The sequence below is a fragment of the Chiloscyllium plagiosum genome, chromosome 1 (genome assembly GCF_004010195.1).
Source record: "Chiloscyllium plagiosum isolate BGI_BamShark_2017 chromosome 1, ASM401019v2, whole genome shotgun sequence".
NCBI lineage: Eukaryota > Metazoa > Chordata > Chondrichthyes > Orectolobiformes > Hemiscylliidae > Chiloscyllium > Chiloscyllium plagiosum.
In genome coordinates, this window is record NC_057710.1 from 46,908,222 (window position 1) to 46,933,619 (window position 25,398).

Below are 25,398 nucleotides of genomic sequence, written 5' to 3' on the forward strand. Positions count from 1 at the left end.
TTATGTTATTACTTACAATGGGACTTGGCGTGTTCTATGTTAATGTCTTTATTTCTCTGCTGAGCTTTGATGCACAGTGACTGTTGTCATGCACTGTAACTTCATGTGGACTTTGATAAAGATACAAATATAACCAGGGTTATAGAATCTCATCAGTTGAGGACTGACTCCGAGCTGGCTGGCCCCAGTGCAGTTATTTCACTAGGTCTCTGAATTAATAGTGTAGCAATAATACCATGAGGCCATTATCTCGTCTTACAGTTGAGATGGATGCCATCGTATTGGGATAGATAGTTAATGATATGAGTTTACAGTGAGAAAACTCTGTAGGCCTTGCAGTGAAAGTCGTGTCAAAAAATCCAATACATGCAATCCATGCACCTAGCCAGAAAACATAAAATCCACTCCACAATGTGGCATCAACTCTGAAAACAGGAGAGAATCCTCTCTTTTTGCAACCCCCCCCCCCCCCCGAGGGTGATTTGTTTTCTTTCTTAACTCGTCTTGGAAAGTAGCCTTGCATTTCTAAGCAGTTTGCCTGGTCTCAATCCAATTTGCAACTGTTCCAAGCGATTGAAATTATACCTTCAAAAGAAAGGTGTCAAGCATTGTGAAAAATTCAATAACATGGTACTGGGTTCAGGAAGGTTATGGGAGAAAATGGGAAATGTGTCAATGAATGAAAAATAATTGTTTCCCTTCAGAAGACAGCTGTTTATAAAAGGAAAAAACATAATGTGTAAACCAGGAATTAGTACTTAAATATATCCCAACAATGTTTGATGTGGAATTTATATTTATTCTGTGTGAATGTCATGCTTTTATTTGTACCTAAAAAGAATTGCAGAGAAAAATTAACAATTAAAAGATCAACTGATAAATAATACTTTACTTTTGTTTGCAATTGGCTTGCTCAATGAAATACCTTGCTGCTAATTAGAAATTATCAAAAAGCATTGACCATCTAAATCAAAAGTGGCACATTAATTTGGATAATAATTTTATGTAAATTATCCATATGGTCTACAACAACAACAACTTGTATTTAAATCATAATTTTAACCCAATAAAATGACCCAAGTTGCATCAGAAGGGCATTATAAGATCAAACTATCTGACTGAGCTACAAAAGGAGATTATGGACCAGATCACCAAAAGCTTGGTCCGAGAAAGCTTAAAGGAGGAAAGAAAGGTCGAGAAAAGGAGAGGTTTAGGGAGAAAATACTTTAATTGAGGCCAGAAATTATGCGGTAATTAAAATCAGAGTGCTCGAGATACCAGAAATAAAGACATCTCAAAGATTTATTAAGCTGGAGCTGTTTACAGAGAGATGAAGGAATAGGTTCGTGGTGGGATTTGAAAACAAAATAAGAAGCTTAAAACTTACATATTGGCTTAAATGAGAACCAGTATAAGTCAGTGAGCACATGTTGGGGTTGGGGTTTGAGTGGGTAGTGTACATGATTTGATGTCAGTTTGGTATGGGCTGCAGAATTATAGATGACCTCAAGTTTACAGAGAGTAAAACGAGGAAGATCTGTCAGGAATAGTCTGAAATAGTCAAGTCTGGAAGTAAACAGGCAAGGACTGAGCTTTAAGCAGCAAAATAGCTGAGGTAGCAGCAGATTTGTGAGTTATTACAGTGATAGAATTATGTAGTTCTTTTTGATAGTATGGGTATTTGCTCATATTGGGATTAAATATGGCAAATAAATTTGTGAAGAGCCTGGTGTAGTCTCGAGCAGTGACTAGAAGTGACATAGCTTCAGTGGCTGGGGAATGGAGATTGTGGAGGGATGAAGGACAATGGCTTTAGTCTTCCCAATATTTGATTAAAGGCTTGCTCATTCAGTACTCATAGAATCCCTATAGTGTGGAAGTAAGCTATTTGGCCCATTGAGTCCACACAGATCATCAAAAGAGCATCCCATCCAGAACCATCCCACTACCCTACCACCCTGTATTTCCCATGGCTAATCTGCCTAACCTGCACCCCTTTAGACTGTGGGAGGAAACCCACACAGACAATGTGCAAACTCCACACAGGCAGTCACCTGAGGGTGGAATCAAACCCAGTTCCCTGGCACTGTGAAGCAACAATGCTCATCACTAAACTTATGTGCTGCCCTAACTGGATATGAATTAACTAACCTGGCAATCTAAAGATATTGGAGGGGACGAATGAGGTGGTGGTGAGATGCTCATATTAACCATTAGAAGGAAAATTTGGCAGACATTTTGGATCCATTTAGACATGTTTGGAGTGCAGAAAAGTTTAAAGTTCATTTATCATAACAGTAAAAAGGTTTCAAACATTAACCAATGAACAGCATTTCTGACCATCACTTTTTGGCACCTCACATTGTAATAAACTAGGTTAAATGATGACAAGATATTTTCACACGCAAATTACACTTTACATATACTTTGTAGTATTTGTTTATCAGTTTAACCGTGTGGCAGCTCTATTGCAATGTATGGATTTATCCTGGATGAGGACACTAATGTTTCAGCTTATAGATGAGTGCCTTGAAAATTGGTTGGTATGTCAAACGTTTCCTGTGGCTTTACAGAATCAGCTACTGATGTGATATTTGAGAGCTGTGATTACTTTCTCCACAGTTAGAGGTGGTTTGTGATTGCAGACCTGCTGACAGAAATGAACAAAGCTTTTACAAAACTTTGCAAATGACATACAGCCTTGTCAGACGTCCTCTTGGGAAAAGTCTCAGAAACTGCACCTGTGTCAATACATCATGCTGTGTGGATTTAATGAGATGGTCTGCTCCTCTGCTGGAGCTGACTAATTAATTTGGCTTGCCTTACAGCTTCCTGCTGCTCCTCCTCCTCCAGCACATAGATCATGTAAAGTGGGATTCCCACTGCGAAGCCCTCAGATGCGAGCTAAGTTTGTATTTAAAAAGAATGTTTTCCAAGGGTAGTCTGGGGGAAAGTCTTTATGAGTATACCTCCAGTGAGTGCCAACATAACTTGCATTTGTAACCTGACTGAAACAGAATCATTTTAAACAAGTATTTCTAACTTGCTGAATAGGTTCTAGAAAACTACCTTTGGTGCATATTCTGAAGGATAAGAAAGCCGAGTGTGAAATTTAGGATGGGTAGTGCCATTCTGTCCAAATTCTCTCATTTATATGTGGCTAATATTATGAAGGTGCACTTTTTCAACAATTTGAAACAGAAGTTCCTCAGTGGAGCCCCTAGCACATATTAACACTAACTCTTCTTACTCTTCAAATAGCTTTACAGGGCTGTCCTTGTAGTTTTGGTCAGGACTTCAATTACTGGAATAAATTCTGGCTCCCAATCCTGAATAGTACTGATATAATCCATGTAGCATATTGAAAGCACTAACTCTACTATGATACTGCCCTCTCCATTATGGACTAATATATAAATGGTGAACAATATGGCCAGTTAAATAGATTCCTGGGGTCAGTTACTTCCAGTTCACACCCCCACTGAAAAATGGAGGTGAGGAAAGGTGGAACTCTTTTTTTATTACAAGTCACTTGAATCACCAACAACCAGAAAATACTAATAGTTCAAAAAAGTGTACTACAAAGCCAATATTGACAATTTTTTGAGTGTTTTTTAAAAATTGCCTTGTTTGGCATATGTGACATTTGTGAACAGCTCAGTGAAACAATACAGAAGATAGAATGTGAATATTAATGCATTTGTGTACTTCTGTTTTATGAACTGTGAATAGGCATGAATTTGGACTGTGTAAATTATATAATTCAATAGAAATAGTTAGCACAACAAAAATATGAGAAATCAATGGAGGTATCAACTGTAACAAACATAACTGGAGTAATTGCAAACAAGGAATTAATACTTAGATTAAACCAGATAAAAGGCTGATGAGGATAAAGTTAACATTTTCCTCACCATAACAGATTTGATGCCTTTGTTGTGTCTCAAATCAGTTTTGCTAACAGAATCCAGTATGGTGCAATATGCTGAAAAAAGTGACTAAGAATGAGAATACTCTGAGAGTTGCATTCCATCAAATGATGTAGTTATCAATTAGCAGTGTAATAAATTATATTTTCGAGTTAAGAAACTCTCTTGCCATTGTGGGTATGGAGTAATTAACTATCAACCTCAAAACACACTTCAAAAGGAGACTAATGTGACAATAAAATCCAGGCCAAGATTTTGAATGGAAGTGAGAAGTTAATGTGGAAGGGTTTCTGGCCATAGAAGTGGCAGAAAGAGATAGCTGAAACTTGCAAGGGAGTCCTTTTTCCTGAGTTGGAAGGTGAGATCCAGGCCACTGCAGTCATGTTGAGTAAAGAATCAGAAGCTTAAGTGCCAACCACCTAAGCATTTCCACTTGTAAAGTGCTATACCTGTGAAAAGGTTGATCATATTCGTACAGTATGGCAGGATAGAGGAGTTCTCCTGGTTCAGGCAAGTTTCAGGCCAAAGTCAGTTGTTAGTTTGTGGTCGATCATTAGGTCAAGGTCATAATATATCTAAAGCTAGTTCATGAGCATGGACATTTCCAAATGCATGTATGATAACTTCTGTTTCCAAATTTTGACGGGATGTGCCTTCAGGTGGTATTTGTCTGTCCTGTTTCTCCTGAAAACAAGTGTTGAACCTGGTGCTGAAATATCTCCTCCTCATGAAACGTCATGAAAAGCAGAGTAATTAACTTTCTTTATAAAAGTAGCCAAAAGAAGCATGAGTGGGTGGGATCAGGCTCACATCGACCCAAACCTTTAACGTTTTGCTTTCAGCAGTTGAAGCTGGGTTTTTGGAGGGATCTCTTTGATACAGCTCTCTCACTGCTGCTGCAAAAAGCTTGAGCTCTCTCTTTGCTGCTCGACTGTTTATTTGAGTATTTTGTTCTGCTGGATTAGTATGAGAAGACTGCATGTGAGATTAACACTGTTTTGCTGAATTTGCCTTTGCCAATGTGTGTTTATGGGATTCTGCTATACTGGGACAGTTGATGAGTGTAGTTAAATAATATATTATTTTGATAAGTATTTCCCATAAAGTTACCGTTTTGCCAATTTCTTTTTGTTTGTATTTTAAGAATGTAAGAATAAAGTGTGTCTTGCGACATGCTAATAGTTTGACCAATCGAGTTGCATCTGGAATACAGTGACTTACACTTGTCTTTAAATAAGAAAATGTCCAGATTTTTTTTCCTTGATATGTTTTGAGGGGGTTTGGTCTCATCCATAACAAATCTAACATTTTTGAGCAGGAGGTTTGGATTGTATTAAGTCAAAGAGTAAGGAAAACAGCTTATGGAAGAGAAACAGGGCTGAAGATATAATTCCAGTGCATCTTGTAGAAATAAAAGGAGAAAATTCACTTTGGCCTTAAATTGATCTTGATGTACAAATCCACTTGGCCCCTGATTATTAGCCTTTCATGCTGTCATTAATCTTGAGGTTGGATAATCCTAGCTCCACTTGCTGGAGTATCAGAGTCGAGTGTTTGTGCTGGAAAAGCACAGTAGGTCAGGCAGCATCCGAGGATCAGGAGAATAAATGATTCAAGCATAAGCTGTTCATAACTCAGTCCTGATGAAGAGCTTATCCTCGAAACGTCGATTCTGCTGCTCCTCGGATGCTGCCTGACCAGCTGAGCTTGTCCAGCACCACACTCCTGACTCTAACTCCATCTGAACTGTTTCCTTAACATTGGCAAGAAAGCAGGAGATTCTGGGCCTGTCCCTGTTGATTCTTATCTTCAGTAGAATTCCAAATTCCTGCCCAAATGATTTTGCAATGCAGTAGCTACAGGGCCCAAAACTAAATATGTCTGTTCCTACTGCACCATTTCCTCTATATAATTCTTTCCCAATTTCTGAGTGATTAGCTCCACTAATAACTAACTTCTTCACAAAACTTCCTCCATCACTATTCCTACAATGAGCGCATAGTACAGTAAATGGGTTTGTAGCATTATACATGAACTATGTGAGCAATCTTCATCATAACTGTGATAGTGTGGATGATTCGGGATAATTCACATTACCTTGCAAGTTTCTGTACTAATATATGCCTGTCTGTAAGAAAACAACATGTCCTGCAGTGTGAAATTATTTGTGCACTAGTTATCAAACTAATTACTGTTGACTTCTGATGCTTAACATGAAAATGCAAATTTCTTCCTGTCGTAATGCCAGTGCTAACTGTTTCAAATCTGTTCTCAAAATGTTTTTAACCATAAAATACCATCAGCTGCTACTTTTTAATCCCCATTTATAGTACCAAACAAATCATTCAAAGTTACAAGAATCATTTAACTTAGTAATTACCCTGTAATCAAACATGATCTTTTCAATTTCTTTCCACATCTCCTGGGTCATGAAACCATGTTCTCAGTATCTGTTATTTCCTGCCATGCCTCACATATCATTTGGTTTGGCAGTTGCGGGGAGGGGGGATGTGGCTATTGATGGGGATGGATAGTTGAATGCTCATTAGTGTCACTAAACCATAGCCTTAACAATGTAGTTCCGGAAGTGTGAGTGATGCTTCACTTCAGGAACTGAGCTTGCTCCATAACGCATATCCATGTAATCAATGTAACTTATTTGAAGGCAACCAATTGTTCAGTTGCAGTTCTGTCTACTAATCTTTGAATCTAATAGTCTGATCTATTCTCACCCAACAGAAGCTAGCTTTCCTCCAATTAACTATTCTCACTCTGATGTTAAACCAATAGAAGCATATTTTATACATAGGTTACAGTTGGTGTTTCTAAGTTAAGTGGAATTCATTAGACCCAACTTTTCTTTTTGAAATTGGCATCAAAAGAGTGTCTCAGATTTCTGAAATTATCAAGTGAATTCTAAAATTTCTCCATAGACTACCTCAAGTCTCAGTTTCATAGACCATGGGTGGGGGCATGTGTTGGGGTGGTGAAGTGATTTTAGACTTTTGGGATGAATGTGTGAATACATAATGTCCTTTAATTAAATCAACAAAACCTTGCTGCTGATTATCCCAATTGCTCTCTACACACTGTAGCTGAGAAACTCCATTTTTCTTCTCAAAAAGCACATGATTTCAGTAAGCAAAGGGAATTGGGAATCGGTCCTCTCTCAATCACATTCATAACACTGGATTGTTAATTGTACTTTTCAACAGCTAAACCTTTTGGTACAATGATCATGGTCCCTGAAATATTACAGACATCAACACTATATCATTCCCAAGAACCAGGTCCTGCCATTTCTCAAATGAACCAGAAACATACTGCTGCAGAAAATTCTCCTGAACACACTCTAGGCACGTTTTTCTCCTCTGTTCCCTTTACACATCTGCTATCACTGTCTATACTTGGATAATTAAAGTCACCTATTAGAATTATTCTGTAATTCTTTCACTTGCAAATTTGTTCCTCTCCATCTTTCCCACTGGTGGATAGCCTATAAATTACTGGGAGGAACGTAGCTGCATCTTTTTGTGTGTCTTATATGTAGCTGACTCCAGCACTGAATGCTCTCCTTAATCAATATCATCACCTCTCCTCTTTATAATTTTCATGATCATATTGTTTCCAGGAACATGTAAAATATCCTGCTGTTCTTTGATCCAAATCTCTGTTATAGGCACTCACATATTTCCATCACACTCTACACAATTATAAAAATGCAAACAACATAGCCATAATTTAGCTATTGCTTTCTCTCTTATGCTGACTCTATCAAATATCAAGGAAATTGGTCCCAGCTCTGTTTAGGTACAACTTATTCTATACTTGTATTAGTAACTTCTCAAGGGATTTAGGGATGGACAATGAATGCTGGCCTAGCCAGCAACGTCCACATCCCATGAATGAATCATAATAAAAGATGATCAGAAGCAGTCAGATCATTGTAGACAGTTAACTGATTCACTTTAGGGAAAGGAAACATACCATATTTACCACACATCTAGCCTAAATGTGACTTAAGATCTGCAATAACTGTTGTCTGAATCTCTTATCTAAATAAAGCTACAATTCTAAAGGGTGTGCAGGAGGACAGCAACTTGGGTGTACATGTACAGAGTTCATGGAAAGTTGCAGGACAGGCAGAGTGAGCAGTAAGTAAAGCATTGAGTAACTTCGACTTTATTAATGGAATATAGATTAGAAGAGCAAGGAGGTGCTGGTTAACTTGCATAAGACACTTGTTAGACATTAGCTAATGTATTATGTACAGTTGTGTGTGCCACATGATAGGAAAAATGTGAATAAATTAGAGAAAGTACAGAAGTGATGGAGGGTTGTTTTTCAGACTTATCGTAATTTATTATTAATGGAATATAGATTAGAAGAGCAAGGAGGTGCTGGTTAACTTGCATAAGACACTTGTTAGACATTAGCTAATGTGTGTGCCACATGATAGGAAAAATGTGAATAAATTAAAGAAAGTACAGAAGTGATGGAGGGTTGTTTTTCAGACTTATCGTAATTTATATAAATGATTTGGATGTGAACATAGGAGGTTAGTAAGTAAATTTGCAGATGACACCAAAATTGGAGGTGTAGTGGACAGAGAAGAAGGTTACCTCAGATTACAACAGGGGCTTGATCAGATGGGCGAATGGGCTGCAGAGTGGCAGATGGAGGTTAATTTAGGTAAATGTGAGATGCTGCATTTTGGGAAAGCAAATCTTAGCAGGACTTATACACTTAATGGTAAAGTCCTAGGGAATGTTGTAGAACAAAGAGACGTTGGAGTGCAGGCTCATAGCTCCTTGAAAATAGAGTCGCAGGTGGATAGGATAGTGAAGGTGGTGTTTGGTATGCTTTCCTTTATTGGTCAGAGTATTGAGTACAGGAGTTGGGAGGTTATGTGGCGGCTGTACAGTGGTTAGGCCACTGTTGGAATATTGTGTGCAATTCTGGTCTCCTTCCTATCGAAAAGATGTTGTGAAACTTGAAAGGGTTCAGGAAAGATTTACAAGGATGTTGCTAGGGTTGGAGGATCTGAGCTATAGGGAGAGGCTGAACAGGCTGGGTTGTTTACTCTGGAGCATCAGAAGCTGAGTGGTAACCTTATTGAGATTTATAAAATCAGGAGGGGCATGGATAGAATAAATAGACAAAGTCTTTTCCCTGGGGTGGGGGAGTCCAGAACTAGAGGGCGTAGGTTTAGGGTGAGAGGAGAAAGATATAAAAGGGACCTAAGGAGTAATTTTTTCATGTAGAGGGTGGTGTTTGTATGGAATGAGCTGTCAGAGGAAGTGGTGGAGGCTGGTTCAGTTGCAACATTTAAAAGGCACCTGGATATAAACAGGAAGGGTTTAGAGGGATATGGGCTAAGTGCTGGTAAATGCGACTAGGTTAGTTTAGGATATCTGGTCGGTATGGACGAATTGGACCAAAGGATCTGTTTCCGTGTTGTCCATCTCTATGGCTCTAAGTGGTTTACACCAGTGGTTCCAGGAATAAGGGTTTAGATTTTTGAGGATAGACTGAAGACATTTGCACTGTTCTCTTTGGATAGAAGAAAGCTAAGATGAGATCAGATAGAGGTTTTCAAACTCTTGAGCAAGCTGGATAGGAAGAAACTGTTCCTGATTATAAAAGGAAGAACAAGAAGGCATAGATTTAAAGTGATGTGCAAAATAAACAGGAGTGAAGTGAGGAAAAATGTTTTCAGTCAGTGGGTAGTCAGGCAGTGGAATTCACTGCATGAAAATGTGGTGGAGGCAGGTTCAACTGAGATATTCAACATAAAAACTTAGCAAATAAGAGCAGGAATAGGCCATTTGGCTCTATGAGCCTGCTCTGCCATTTGTGATGTTTATCGTTGATCATCCAACTCAATAGCCTGTTCTCACTTTTCCCCATATCCCTTGATTCCTTTTCCCCCAAGTGCTATATCCAACTCCTTCTTGAAATCATACAATGTTTTGGCCTGGACTGCCTTCTGTTGCGGCAAATTCAACTGGCTCATCAGTCTCTGGGTGAAGAGATGTCTCCTCATCTCAGTCCATATCTTTAGACAGTGCCCTCCAACTCTGGAGTCCCCAACATCAGGAACAACTTTCTTGCATCTACCATCTGATCCTCTTAGAATTTTTCATGCGATTTCTTAAATCTCCCCTTATTCTTCTGCACACCAGCAAATACAATCCTAACCAATTCAATCTCTCTTCATATGTTAGCTCCACCATCTCAGGGATCAATCTGGTAAACCTTTGCTGCACTCACTGCATAGCAAGAACATTGGAGCGGCACAGTAGCTCAGTGGTTAGCACTGCTGCCTCACAGTACGAGGGACCCGGGTTTGATGCTCGCCTTAGGCAACTGTCTACAATCCTAACCAATTCAATCTCTCTTCATATGTTAGCTCCACCATCTCAGGGATCAATCTGGTAAACCTTTGCTGCACTCACTGCATCGCAAGAACATTGGGGCGGCACAGTAGCTCAGTGGTTAGCACTGCTGCCTCACAGCACGAGGGACCCGGGTTTGATGCTCGCCTTAGGCAACTGTCTGTGTGGAGTTTGCACATTCTCCCCATGTCTGCGTGGATTTTCTCCAGGTGCTCCAGTTTCCTCCCACAGTCCAAAGATGTGCAAGTCAGGTGAATTGGCCATATTGTCTGGTGCATTAGTCAAGGGGAATTGATCTAGTGGGTTTCTCTTCGGAGTGTCGGTATGGACCTTTTGGGCCGACGGGCCTGTTTCCGTACTGTAGGGAATCTAATCTAATCTTCCCTCAAATGAGGTGACCAAAACTGCCATAAAATTCCAGGTGTGGTCTCACCTGTATAATTGCAACAAGACATTCATGCTTTAATACTCAAACTCTCTTGCTATGAAGGCAAATATACTTGCTGCATCTGCCTTCTTACCTTCAGTGACTGGTGTGCGAGGATACTCAGTTCTCATTGCAAATTCCCTTCAGTCAATTTATAACCATTCAGGTCATAACTTCCAATTCTGTTTTGACTACCAACGTAGAGAACTTCACATTTATCCACATTATGCTCCATCTGCCGTGCATTTGCCCACTCAGTCAGCTTGTCAAAATCACACTGCAACATCTCTGCATCCAGCTTTGTCATCTGCAAAACTTTTATGGAGGAGATCAAACTCCCTCAAAATATATCAAGGAGATAGCCTCGACCCTAACATTTTATTTTACTTAAAGGCAAGCATAAGGTGCTGTGTTCCAGATGTGATTCAATTGGTCCAGTACTAGGCTTTAAGAATAAAATACACTTTTATTCTCTCAGCATGGTTAAATATGAACAAACAAAAAATAAAAATTGGTATAAGTTTACCTCTATTCAAATCTTAATAAAATAATATATTATTTACCAATTATCAACTGTTCCAAAATAGCAGCATTCCACAAACACATCCTTGGCAAAGGCAAATTCAGCAAAACAGATTTTTCTCATGTGCTATCTCCAATCAGGAGGAAGGAACACTGAAAGAAACAATCTAGCAGCAGGGTGAGAACTCAAGCTTCTTTGCTACACGAGAGAAAGAGCTATATCTATCAGCTTCAACTGCCAACTCCAAACCCCAACTGAAAGCAAACTAACACACTGGTCTGTGTGAGCCTGACTCCATCCACTCATTCTCCTTTATCTAATTTAAAAAGAAAACACTCAGGGAGCTCAAAGCTATTTATCCACTGCTTCTGAAGCAGATAAAGCAGACATTTTGTCACTGCTGTGACAATACCTCTCTGCAAAATAAACAGCACAGAACAAATCTCAAAGCATAATACTGTCAAAATACTGTGACTAACTGAGGTCCTAGTACTGATCCCTGCAATACCCCATTAGTCACTGCCTGCCATTTAGAAAAAGACCCATTTACTCCTACTCTTTGTTTTCTGTCTCCCGACCAGTTTTCTAACTATCTCAATACACTATATTCTGTATTCTCAATCCTGTATTCTATGTGCTTCAATTCTACGCATAAATCTTTTATGTGGGACTTCGTCAAAAGCCTTCTAAAAGTCCAAATAAACTACATCCACTGGCATTTCCTGATCAACTCTACGCTTCAGAGAATTCCAATGGATTTATGAAGCATGATTTCACTCTTGTAAGTCCATGCTGACTATTTGATCCTGCGACTGTTTCGAAAGGATCAATTATTAATTCTTTGTTAGCAAATTCTAGCATTTCCCCATTACCAATATCAGGTTGACTGGTTTATAATTCCCAGTTTTATCCCTGCCTCCCTTCTGAAATAGAGCTGAAAATGTGTTGCTGGAAAAGCAGAGCAGGTCAGGCAGTATCAAAGGAACAGGACAATCGACGTTTCGGGCATAAGCCCTTCTTCAGGAAGGGCTTATGCCTGAAACGTCGATTCTCCTGACCTGCTGTGCTTTTCCAGCAACACATTTTCAGCTTTGATCTCCAGCATCTGCAGTCCTCACTTTCCCTTCTGAAGTAGAAGAGTGACATTAGCTACTCTCCAATCTGTAGGAACCTTTCAAGAGTTTTTAGAATTTTAGTAGATGACCACCAATGCATTCATTATTTCTAGGGCCACTTCCTTAAGTACACTGGGTTGCAGATTATTAGGCCCTGGTGATTTATTGGCCTTTAATCCCATTAATTTTCCCTTCTAATACTACTTTCCTTCAGTAACTCACTCACACTGAACTCTGTATTCCCCAACATTTCTGGTATATTATTTATGTCTTCTTTTGTGAATACAGAATTGAAATATCTATTTAGTTGGTCAGCCATTTCACCCATTATAGTTTCCCCTATTGCTGACCGTAAGGGATTGTCTTCACCAATCCTTTCCTCTTTACATACCTGTAGAAACCTTTATAGTCAATTTTTATACTCCCCACAAGCTTACTCTCATATACTCTTTTTCCTTTCTGAATGAATTCCTTTGTCGTCCTTTGCGGAATTCTAAACTGCTCCCAATCCCCAGGTCTGTTCTTTTTCTAGCCAATTTGTACACCTCTTACTTGGATCTATTATAATCTCTGTATTAGATTCACTTGTAAGTGATGGTTTGGCCACTGTTCGCATTTTACTTCTGCACAAGACAAGAATGAATAATTGTCGCAGCTCAAGTCTGCACACTTTGAATGTTTGCCATTGCCTTTCCACCATCCTCTCTTTAAGTAATGTTTGCCAATCCAGCATAGTCAACTCATGCCTCATGCCATTGTGGTTCCGTCAATTTAGTTTCAAAATCCTAGTCACAGAATCAACCAAGTCACGTACCATCCCCAAGGTGTTTCACACAACTAGATTGCTAATCATTCCTTTCTCACTGCACAATACTCAGTCTAGAATGCTATTGAATGATTACTTGAATTAAAGTAAATTGCAAAGATACAGTGAAGAAGCAGGAGATTGTCACTTGATAACAATACTCATTTGAAGAATTGGTGCAGGCATGATGGGCAGAATGGCAAAGGAACTAGGGACAAGTAATAAATACTGGCTATTCAATGATGCCCACATGCTCATGAGTGAACTAAAAAAAAGGCCTTCTTCTGCATTGTATCACTTCTGTGATTCTGAATAGCAGTGAGAGTGCAGGACTCCTTACCACATGGAATAGATATTATTGATTATTTAAGGAAAAACAGACAAGTGTATGAAGAGCAGGGAAGAGGGGTTTTTTGAGATTTTAGATGAAAAAAGGTGGGAGGAGGTTCAAGTGGAGCTTCAACATGGACAGGCTAGGCCTGTATATGTGCTGTATATCCTGTGTAATCTTATGAAGTGCTGTGTTCATCCATTCATTTGTTGAAGGATAAGAAGGCTTTTCACTGCAAATAGGATTGGCTGGTGAGACCCATATCTTGAGTTTGGATCATTGTTTAATTCAGAAACACATTACAAAATTTTTAAAGGCCATTGGAATGTTGTATACAATAATCTCAGATGTATTGTTAAGTACCGTTTTTCATTTAAAGCATTAGATGTGCAAAATTGGTTTCTCTTCCTTCAATTTTATGTATGCATCCTAAGCAGTGATTAAAATGCATATTTGGGAAATTTTCTCCTTTTGCGTTCCTAATTTAACTTCAGCATGGAATGAGCAAATTGGGACTCTTTTATGGTGAAAGACTTAGCCTGTAATTCCCATAGAATGAATGAGATTTCTGAAATGCTCATTTTTATTTAAAATACTCCCATCCTATTGGCTAACTTCATCAAATTTGTGGAAGAGAAAAGAAAATGACTCACACTGTGACTATAAAATCTACACTACCTTTTCAGTGCAATATACTCACCGAATAATGATACTATATTTTGAAAACGTTGGCAAATATTTTGTTCAGACAAATTTATAATATTCTTACTGATCATCTGTCTTCAGAGGTGAAATCATAAATTCCAGTTATTTTGTTTAAACTTTGTAAATTGCTTTAAGTTAAAGCCTGTCTAATTTTACCAGTTCTTGACAGCAAATGTTGCAGTACAATGAGAAATCATGCATCTAATTCATTCTGTTGGAGAGGAAATTAAGTGCAGATATTCATCACGTAAAAATGCTTCACCACCTGGTGGGCTAATTCCTTAATAAAGGCCTGAAGTCAATCTTAGGTTTAATTTAAGATGACCTTTCCATGCACATGAATATTAAAATACTGTTTATGTTCTCAATTAACTTGAGACATAATATTTTTCTTTTGTGTGACTACCATAAGCTCTTTAAAATGTCCAAGTTTTACAGCTTCCCAAGATGTCATTGTCAAATGTGATATATCTCACTGACACATTGTCTTGAGTTTTACTGGCTTTTTAGAAGTTTTTCAGCTAGAAGTATTGCCCTTTGAATTCACTGTCACATTCAGTTCATTGATGCTACCTAACAAATGCCTGCTTATATTTTGTGATCTAACATATAAATAAGTTGAGACATAAAATGTTGTAAATGTAGCACACTTCGAAAGAAAACAGTGCTTTTTAAATTTTGCTTTCCACAATTTGTGATCACTGGTATTTTTCTTGTGTCATTTCTGGATCTGTTGCAGTTCAATATCTATGATTAATTCAAAATCATGTTATCACGAATAGCAGGATGGTAGAAGATGAATAATAAAAGAAGGTCAGCTTACTCATATGTTGTTCTCTCCCTACCATGCAAGAAAAGAGGCCTTTTAAATGTTGTGAGATGTTTCAAACTGATTGTGGCATGGCAGACCGTGCTACCTGATGGAGGGGGCAGTACTGGGCATTAAAAAGATACCATCATGGCCCTCAGCCAGGGTGAAATAGCTAGTCATGAAGAGTAGAATCATTTAATAGCTTTATCTTAAGGTGAAATCAATGGAGTAAACTGGATATGCAATTACTTTCATTCATTGTGTTGGTTGCCCAAATCTAAGATTGGGCACCTTAGGTTTCCCACATGGTCTTCAGTGTGGCAGGAGCTGCATGTTCCTACAAAAGTGTCACCAGTTCTGTTAGCAACCTGGACTGTGTCACATCCTATCCCCACATCATAAACTAGCCCAGCTGTGGCTACTTCAGGTTGGATTAGATAAAAACTAGGTGAGCAGCACAATACCGAAAGCAGGAAGAGAAAGTTGAGACAGAGTGAGCTGTAGGCAGTCTCCTTTTGAGGACAGGCACGGCCACACTTTGCTGGATGAAGATGCTGGACCTTGTGTGTGACATACATGAAATGTCTACCTGAAATATCAGAGGCAGATGAATCTCTGAATAGCAGACACCAGAGATATTGCAAAGCTAGAGAATCCAGAGGTCCATGTATTACACAGCTAGCATGATGACTCAGGGCATTGAAAAGATTGGTCTCTCCATTAAGAGAGCAGTTATCCTTTGGAAATCTATATGCAGCACCTCTATGAGTGGATGCAAGAGCAGCACTCTCATACAAACAGTAAGAGTGAAACTCTCTGGAGCTAAGTGTCATAGGTAGTGCAGAGACTTTTGGGATCAGTACTGAGTTCCCTCAGCCAGAATGATAGAGTGCCATGAAAGGTTTGAAGCATTCAAACAAAATGATGAAAGGGCACCCATTTCATCCTTCACCACCTCAGCCATTTTGACTCATTCATGCCATAAGGCCCTGTGATTGAGGCTGTCCCTGTAATGTTACAGATACTGACTTTAATGTGACACTTTGAATGTAGCTGAGGTCTGCCAAGGATACTGTGAAGAATTAGGCCATTGTGGTCCAAAGCACAGATGTTTGAGACCCTCTGTCCAGCAGTCTCTGACTCAATAATGCACTGTCATTTTCATTATTCTCATTGACTGCATCTACCCTTTCATGGCATTCTGGGTAGCACCTTCTTCTCCTCGCAAACCCTGTTGTTGCTCCTCAAGCCTTCTCCTAATTAACTGACTACATCTGCAATGCCTCCTCCTTACTCCTCTGTCCAATTCCAGAATAGGTTACTCTTATTTTAATTCCTTTAGCTGCCAGTCCTTCATTCACCAAGGATTCCTCTGCCAATCATTGCTGCCCATGATGCCAGTAGAATCATACTTCTCAGAAGTCTCACCACTCTGTTCAGAAATGCAAGACTCTCAGCTTTAGCAATGTCTGGTTTGTGCTGCAGGTTATACAAGTGAGCTTTACTTTCTGCTTCTTATGGCCAGTGCATCCATTAGTCCTTATATCTCCCTGCTGTGTTCACGATAATTGCACCTTGATGTGTCATAGATACCGTGTGTTCCCTAGGCTTCCCAATTGAAATTTTCAAACTGTTCCTGTCAAGCTTCCTAATCAGCTCATTGTTAATCTTAACAATGGATAATTAGAGATGTGTAGGTTGCTAGCTCCCCTTTGAGAATTGCATCATATTCTGGAGACATCAGAATCCAATAATATCCTCTGGGAATTATAGTTTTCAACATGTTCCCTCCCTGAATTCACTTGGCTCACTGGCAATTGGAAATCCAGCCTCTCGCGTCTTGCTTCGGTAGTGACATTACTGTTCTTCAGTACCCAATCTTAAACTTTCTAAACATTTTCTTCTTGACATGATGTATCAAAGGAAGAAATAATCAGACCTCACTGTATGAAACTCAGCAATCTCCTTGCTGATAATTTGGTCATTTTGTTTGTTATGTTGAGCTTTAGTGTCTCTATGCTCAAATAGCTGTACAAATTCTTCTCAACTGTGTGCTCACTTGTTCTCGAGTGTTGAAGTACTGCTTTTTGTTGTCCTCCAATGTTATCCAAATTGTACATTTGATCTTTTTTAATCTCCTACGTAGCAGCATGCGACTTGTTCACTGAATTAATTATAAAGCAAGTATATTTCCTTTTCCATCAATTTGTAGCTTTTCTTATTCTCAAATTGTGTCCTATCTTTCATTTCTAACAGGCGGTGAGAAAGCTGTGTTCCTGAGCAATGGAACTTGTGAAGAAGATATTAAGTAGAGTGATATTATTGTGTCTTCGCTTTTCCTATCATAATTTTGCACATTAATTTTTTATAGATTAGTACAGCACAGGAACAGGCTTTTCTGCCCACAATGTCTGTGCCAACCATGATACCAACCTAAACTAATCCTTTCTCCCTGAATATGGCTATATATCTCTATTCCCTGCCTGTTCATGTGAATTGTTGTTGTGGCTGATGAAAAATGTTTGTATCTGAGCTTGTCTTACCTCTGGCCTTTTTGGAACTGAACAATAAGTTAAAACACATGAAACATGAAAGAAGCAAAAAACAGGGCTTTAAGGATCATTTTTATGTTAAGGTGAATGAACGCAGTCATCGATTTATGGCAAACATAGATTGTCTGAGTTAGTTGCAACTGACAAGCTTTTCTCCTCGAAGAGGCTACTGTTGTCATCTCAAGTGTTCACTTTTAAGAGACAGGTTTTGTGTCATTATTCTAATTTTCTATTTCCCTGTGTATTTTGCTTGATAAATCAGGCCTTTCTGGAGTATTGATTAATTATCATGAATTTTTTAGAACTTATTTTGCTGGAGATACAAAGAGTACCTTGTATATTGTGAAAGTCCAATTTTCCAAAAACACACATTAAAAAGTCTGTATTGTGCCATCTAGTGGTCTAATACCAAGAGGAGATTGCCCAGGAAGAACAGTAAAATTAATGGCTTGGAGGTACCGGTGTTGGACAGGGGTGGACAAAGTTAAAAATCACACAACACCAGGTTATAGTCCAACAGGTTTATTTGGAAGCATTAGCTTTCAGAGCACCACTCTTTCATCAAGTGGTTGTGAACAATTAGATCATGATCACAGAATTTATAGCCAAATGAATCCAGTCTCATGGAGATGTGATACATTAAATAACTTTAGATTAAATTTTTCATCTTTTAGAATGGGATTGCTGCTGGTTTCTGTTCTTTGATATGTAAATACCCAAACTTATTCTCCACAACCACCTGATGAAAGAGCAGCGCTCCGAAAGCTCATGCTTCCAAATAAACCTGTTAGACTATAACCTGGTGTTGTGTGATTTTTAACTCAGTAAAATTAATCATAGATCAATTGTCCTCTGAAGAAGATTTTTTTTTTAACATTTGTTTGCAGCAGATGAACAACACTGATGAGGTAGCAATCTGAAACTTGACATCCATTTATAGATTCTCTGTGGATGTTAAAAGTCAACCAGACAACATAATTCTGGAATCACTTATAGACCCAGAGCAGATTAGGAAGTGGCAGATTTTCTTCCTTGAGAGGCATTTGCAATTTACTTAGTTTTCATAATAGTGCAGTGGTTTTCATGGTTTAATATCATCCCACACAATACAACATTTAATCCCTTCATGGAATTTGAATTCACAACTGCTGGATAACTTGCATAACCACTGGGGATTATGCTAATTTTTTTAAGAGTTCGATTTTTCTCTTCCAATTTTTTCCTCACCTCTAACAACTGCTGTTTCACCAAAAATACACTACACATGTAGTCATATAAGAGGGGAATCATCCTATGCCTTTGGAAGAGGTATAGTAAGAGAAAAACTAGGAAAATCTGAACAATATATATTGGGCTTGTTTGCTGATATGTTCCCAGCTCCAGGCATTTTTCTCAATGGTGGGCTGCATGATATCAGGAACATTATCCACAATTGCGGAAGGTAATTTGAGGTTGTTATTGAGGCAGTTCATAGGCTTATATTGAGCATATATTTGAGATTTTCCAAAAGTACTTAGTATCATAAGTAGGTCTGTAAGGGCTAATACTGAAGAGTGCCACAAGCACAAGTCACTGTGGTGATGTCATATGGATATATGGAAAGAACAGCTTAAGATTTAAAGGAGCAAGACCAAAAGCATTCTTCTCTGCAAAGTCTCTGTAACAATGTCCATCATATTATTGGAACCTGTAATGATTTGCTTACATACAATAAACTGTACTTATTAGTTAGAAGAGGCTCTTTCAGTTAGGCCAGGAAGCTGTTTTCCTCTACTACATTAGACCAAGCTCACCCTGTAGGATAGCAAAGATCATCATGATCAGCGGCTCACGTAACTTGTAGTTAGCAACTCGCTAGAGAAAAAGAGAACTAATAACTCCAAAGAAGATATAGACTGCATCATGAGATGATCTTTGATGAAGAGTGGATGATTCATATATATTTCTTTTATTTTAGAATTGGATTTTGAACTGGTGGCATATGGATTTTATCCTGAATGAAAGGAGATGTTAATAGTTACATTGTCAGTATTTCTGATTTTAAGCCAGTATGAATCAGAAAGCAGTTGGCTGGAGCCCTCTTGGAATGATAATATGAGATTGTTTGTATTGTGAGAATTTTATGACCAGAGGAAGCAAACATTGGTTTAGAGAAATATCAAGATGTGATTTTTGCTTAAGCAGAACTCATAGTTTGGAGACATTTTGGGGTCAAATGTAAAAATACTTTTTTTTCTGAAGAAAGCAGTTTTTTTCAGAACAGTTAGGAAATAAGTTATCTCTGTATGAGGGTTTTAGTTTGAAATTTCCAGACGACAGTATTTGGTTAGAATCCTGAACGGACTATTTTGAGCTAAGAAAGTCTATGCTCCATTGTGTGGAGAATCAAGGAAGAAGCTATCAAGCTTTCAAGAGGAGAAGAAAGAAGCAGTTAAGTTAAATGTAAAGATGTAATAGAGAAGTGGATTCTCTCTAGTACTTCAGTACTATAAAGTGATTGTGTTGGAAACAGGTAGGATTCTATTTTGATATGTGTTTTGGAATCTTTCAAATTATGTTACCTGTAAATAGTTTAGTTTGTTCTATTTCATTTTAATTTTCTTCATGTAATAAAATTGGACATCTTAGAGAAAACAATTTCTGTGAAAGAAAATAGCTTCCAAATTAGATACTAAATCAGAAAATGATCAGGTAAATATACTGCTGCACACAATTTTGTGTATGGCTGATGACATTATAGCTTGCCAAGGTGTAAACGAAATAACATATTTTTTTTGAACCAATACTAAGAGTTTTTGACAATTACTTCAACTTTCAAACTAATAAAATTCCTGAAAGTGTCAGACTTGAAGAATTCAGTATCCAGGGGAGTTTCATTCATGATCTCAACAGACAAGGGAACAAATGTGGCTTTGTGAGTTCAGTCAGAATGCATAAGAGCCCGAATTGTTGTCGGAATTACTGGTGAATCTTTGTCAGATTTAATACGGCCTAAAAATGACCTGATTCTAGAGAAAGTCATTCAGATGGTGAGAGAAACAAAGATTCTTCCTAAGAAGAGAAGATCAAAGTTGACATAGAGATTGACAGAGTTGAAGAGTTTGTCATACCAACTTCCTGATACAAAACCTTTAAGCTGGTCTAAATGACACAATACCTTGATATGTTTGTCAGCTTTACATCTCTTCATGACTTAATCTGTTCACCCAAAATACACAAATTCACCATTACTTATTAGAAACAAAAACCTATACAGAAAATTTACAGTGAGATATCAAGATTATGCCCAAAACCTATTAAACACAAAGCCAAACCCCACCCCCACCCCCACCCCCTCCAAACTGATTATTATTCTTTAAATTACTTTGAGCTCACAGCACCAATAATCCTTGGATTTGGCTGATAACTTACAATCCTCCACAACCCTGGTTCCCTCTGGTGAGAATTGTAGGCCCGTGAGACAGGTTGACCAGCCTGACCCTCCTTCCTGACTGTAGACACTCCAATTCAAAATTGCTATGATTTGGTTGGCACACTGATAGTCTCAAATATGGTTGGTCTGTTGTTGATTGGGTTCTGAGTCAAGCAGGCTGATCTTCACCCTGCTTCCGGCTCCTTCAATTTCATCTCCTTACATAGTCATTCATATCAAACAGATCACTACCACACTAAACAATTTCCTGTTGTTGCTGTTCAGGCTGTCTGAAAGCTAATCCTCCTGAGTACATTTCACATATAATGCAGACAACATGATTAGTTTAAAATGATTATAAACATTCCCCCTGCTGTTCGGAGATAACTTTGCAACAGCACCTGGCCCCTAGATGAACAAAAGTTTGAGTTTATAGTTTCCTTCCTCAATGGGAACTCACCATAGTAACAGTAAACCAGTTACTAATACTATCATGTTAGGTAACTCATCAGGTAATAGTATGTCTCTGTACCATTACCCCACTGATAAGAATCAGACATTTTGAATTCCTGTGCAGAGTCACTATCCTTATTGTCTAAGTTTAACCACTTCCTATGGGCTTGTACTGAGATTTAAGGCTTTTTTTTGCAGCACTGACATCTGTAGGTTTCTGATTTTTCTTTCAGATTTCATAAAGTTCAGTTGGAGGGGATTCTAATCCTATGTCTTGGTTTGTGAATGAGATAGAATTAATTAATAATTTCATAGTGAAGGCACCCTCGAGGTAGCAGTAACTTTAATATGATTTATTTTTACATTCAGTTTGAATGGTGGAGAAAGGTGGGCCCAAGACTTGTATTTTAAATTTTAAATTATAGCAGCAGGAAAACAGAGCTGGCTGAAATAACTTGGCAAATATAATATATGTTAATCGAGATGCAGTGGAGAGGTACTTAGGATAACATTTCAGAATGCACAGAATAGGTACATTCCAATGAGATAGAAAAAAAATTTACAGGAGGAAGCACCATCTGTGGGTAATCAAAAAGTCAAATTGAAGTAAAATACTAGAAGCATGAGACATTGCTAGCTGGAAATATTAAAACTCATAGTAAGAGTTTGTACAAATGTTTAAAAGAGAAAGGACTTAATAAAGCTAGTGTCCTATACAAATTGTGTCTGTTGAATTGATAATTGAAAATAAGAAGATGGCATTGGTCATCACTAGAGAAGAGTCAAGTAACGTCCCAGAAATATCTGAATCAAGAAAGTTGGGACGTTTTGTGTGGACTCGATAGGCCAACTGTAACTCTTTTATTTAATCAAGTAGAATGACAGAAAAAAGGAAAATACAGGCTATTCAATGTTAGAAGCAATTATTAATGATGTTATAGCAGGACACTTAGAAGTGTGCAAGGTAATCAGGCAGAATAAATATGATTTTTGTGAAAGGGAAAACAAATCTAACCAATTAGAGTCATAGAGATGTACAGCACGGCAACAGACCCTTTCATCCAACTCGTCCATGCCGACCAGATATTCCAACCCAATCTAGTCCCACCCGCCAGCAACCGGCCCATATCCCTCCAAACCCTTCCTATTCATATACCCATCCAAATGCCTTTTAAATGTTGCAATTGTACTAGCCTCCACAATTTCTCTGGCAGCTCATTCCATACACTACCACACTCTGTGTGTAAAAGTTGTCCCTTAGGTCTCTTTTAGATCTTTCCCCTCTCACCCTAAATCTATGCCCTCTAGTTCTGGACTCCCCTACCCCAGGGAAAAGATTTTCTCTATTTACCTTATGCATGCCCCTCATAATTTTATAAACCTCTATAAGGTCACCCCTCAGCCTTCGATGCTCCAGGGAAAACAGCCCCAGCCTGTTCGGCCTCTCCCTATAGCTCAACTTCACCAACCCTGGCAACATCCTTCGAAATCTTTTCTGAACCCTTTCAAGGGTAGGATCAGAAGGAGACTGGAATTGCATAAAATATTCCAAAAGTGGCTGAACTAATGTCCTGCACAGCTGCAACATGACCTCCCAAATCCTGTACTCAATACTCTGACTAATAAAGGAAAGCATACCAAACACCTTCTTCAGTCTGAAATTATATCTTGCTGCGACTTTACTTTCAAGGAGCAATGAACCTGCACTCCAAGGTCTCTTTGTTCAGCAACACTGCCGAATACCTTACCATAAAGTGTATAAGTCCTGCGAAGATTTGCTTTCCCAAAATGCGGCAGCTCGCATTTATTTAAATTAAACTCCAACTGCCACTCCTCAGCCCATTGGCCCATCTGATCAAGATCCCATTTTAATCTGAGAGAACCTTCTTCGCTGTCCACTACACCTCCAATTTTAGTGTCATCTGCAAACTTACTAACTATACCGCTTACGCTCAAATTCAGATCATTTATATAAATGACGAAAAGTAGTGGACCCAGCACCTATCATTGTGGCACCCCGCTCTGATACTCGGTTTTCCCCTCACATCCCGCTCTTAAACAGTGGTAACCCCTCACGCCCCGCTCTGATACTCCGGTATCCCCTCACACCACGCTCTGATACTCGGATTTCCCCTCACATCCTGTTCTGATACTCGGATTTGCCCTCATGCTTCCTCTATCCCCTCACACCCTGCTCTGATACTTGGGTTTCCCCTCACGCCCCGCTTTGATACTCGGACTTCCCGTCACACCCCACTCTGATACTCCAGTTTCCCCTCACACCTCGCCCTGATACTCGGGTTTAGCCTCACACCTCGCTCTGATACTCCAGTTTTCCCCTCATGCCCTGCTCTGATACTTGGGTTTCCCCTCATGCCCTGCTCTGATACTCTGGTTTCCCCTAACGCCCTGCTCTGATACTCGGGTTTCCCCTCATGCCCTGCTCTGATACTCGGGTCTCCCCTAACGCCCTGCTCTGATACTCGGGTTTCCCCTCACACCCCGCTCTGATACTCGGATTTCCCCTCACATCCTGTTCTGATACTCGGATTTGCCCTCATGCTTCCTCTCTGATACTCAGGTTTCCCCTCACACACCGCTCTGATACTCGGATTTCCCCTCACACCCCACTCTGATACTCGGGTTTCCCCTCACGCACCGCTTTGATGGTTTCCCCTCACATCCCGCTCTGATATTCGGGTTTCACCTCAGACCCTGTTGTGATACTCGGATTTCCCCTCATGCCCCGCTCTGATACGAGGATTTCCCCTCATTGCCCGCTCTGTTACTCCAGTATCCCCTCACGCCCCGCTCTGATACTCGGATTTCCCCTCACGCCCCGCTCTGATACTCGGATTTCCCCTTACACCCTGCTCTGATACTCCACTTTCCACTCACACCCCGCTCTGATACTCAGATTTCCCCTCACACCCGACTCTGAAACTCCAGTTTCCCCTCACGCCCCACTCTGAAACTCAGGTTTCCCCTCACGCCCCGCTCAGATACTCCAGTTTCCCTTCACGCCCCACTCTGATACTCGGGTTTCCCCTCATGCTCCTCTCTGATACTCGGGTTTCCCCTCACAGCCCGCTCTGATACTCGGATTTCCCCTCACACCCCACTCTGATACTCCAGTTTCCCCTCACGCCCCGCTCTGATACTCAGGTTTCCCCTCATGCCCTGCTCTGATACTCAGGTTTCCCCTCATGCCCTGCTCTGATACTCCGGTTTCCCCTCACACCCTGCTCTGATACTCCAGTTTGCCCTCACACCCCGCTCTGATACACCAGTTTCTCCTCACGGCCTGCTCTGATACTCAGTATTTCCCTCACGCCCTGCTCTGATACTTGGGTTTCCCCTCACACCCCGCTCTGATACTCCAGTTTCTCCTCACGGCCTGCTCTGAAAATTGTGTTTCTCCTCACACCCTGCTTTGATACTCCAGTTTCCCCTCTTGCCCTGATCTGATACTCGGGTTTCCCCTCACACCCCGCTCTAATATTCGGGTTTCCTGTCACGCCCCGCTCTGATCTCGGGTTTCTCCTCACAACCCGCTCTGATACTCCAGTATCCCCTCACACCCTGCTCTGATAATTGGGTTTTCCCTCACACCCCTCTCTGATACTCGGGTCTCCGCTCATGCCCCGCTCTTATACTCCGGTTTCCCCTCACGCCCCGCTCTGATACTCCGGTATCCCCTCACACCCCGCTCTGCTACGCCGGTATCCCCTCACGCCCCGCTCTGATACTCGGATTTCCCCTCACACCCCACTCTGATACTCCAGTTTCCCCTCACGCCCCGCTCTGATACTCAGGTTTCCCCTCACACCCCGCTCTGATACTCCAGTTTCTCCTCACGGCCTGCTCTGATACTCGGATTTCCCCTCACGCCTCGCTCTGATACTCAGGTTTCCCCTCACACCCCGCTCTGATACTC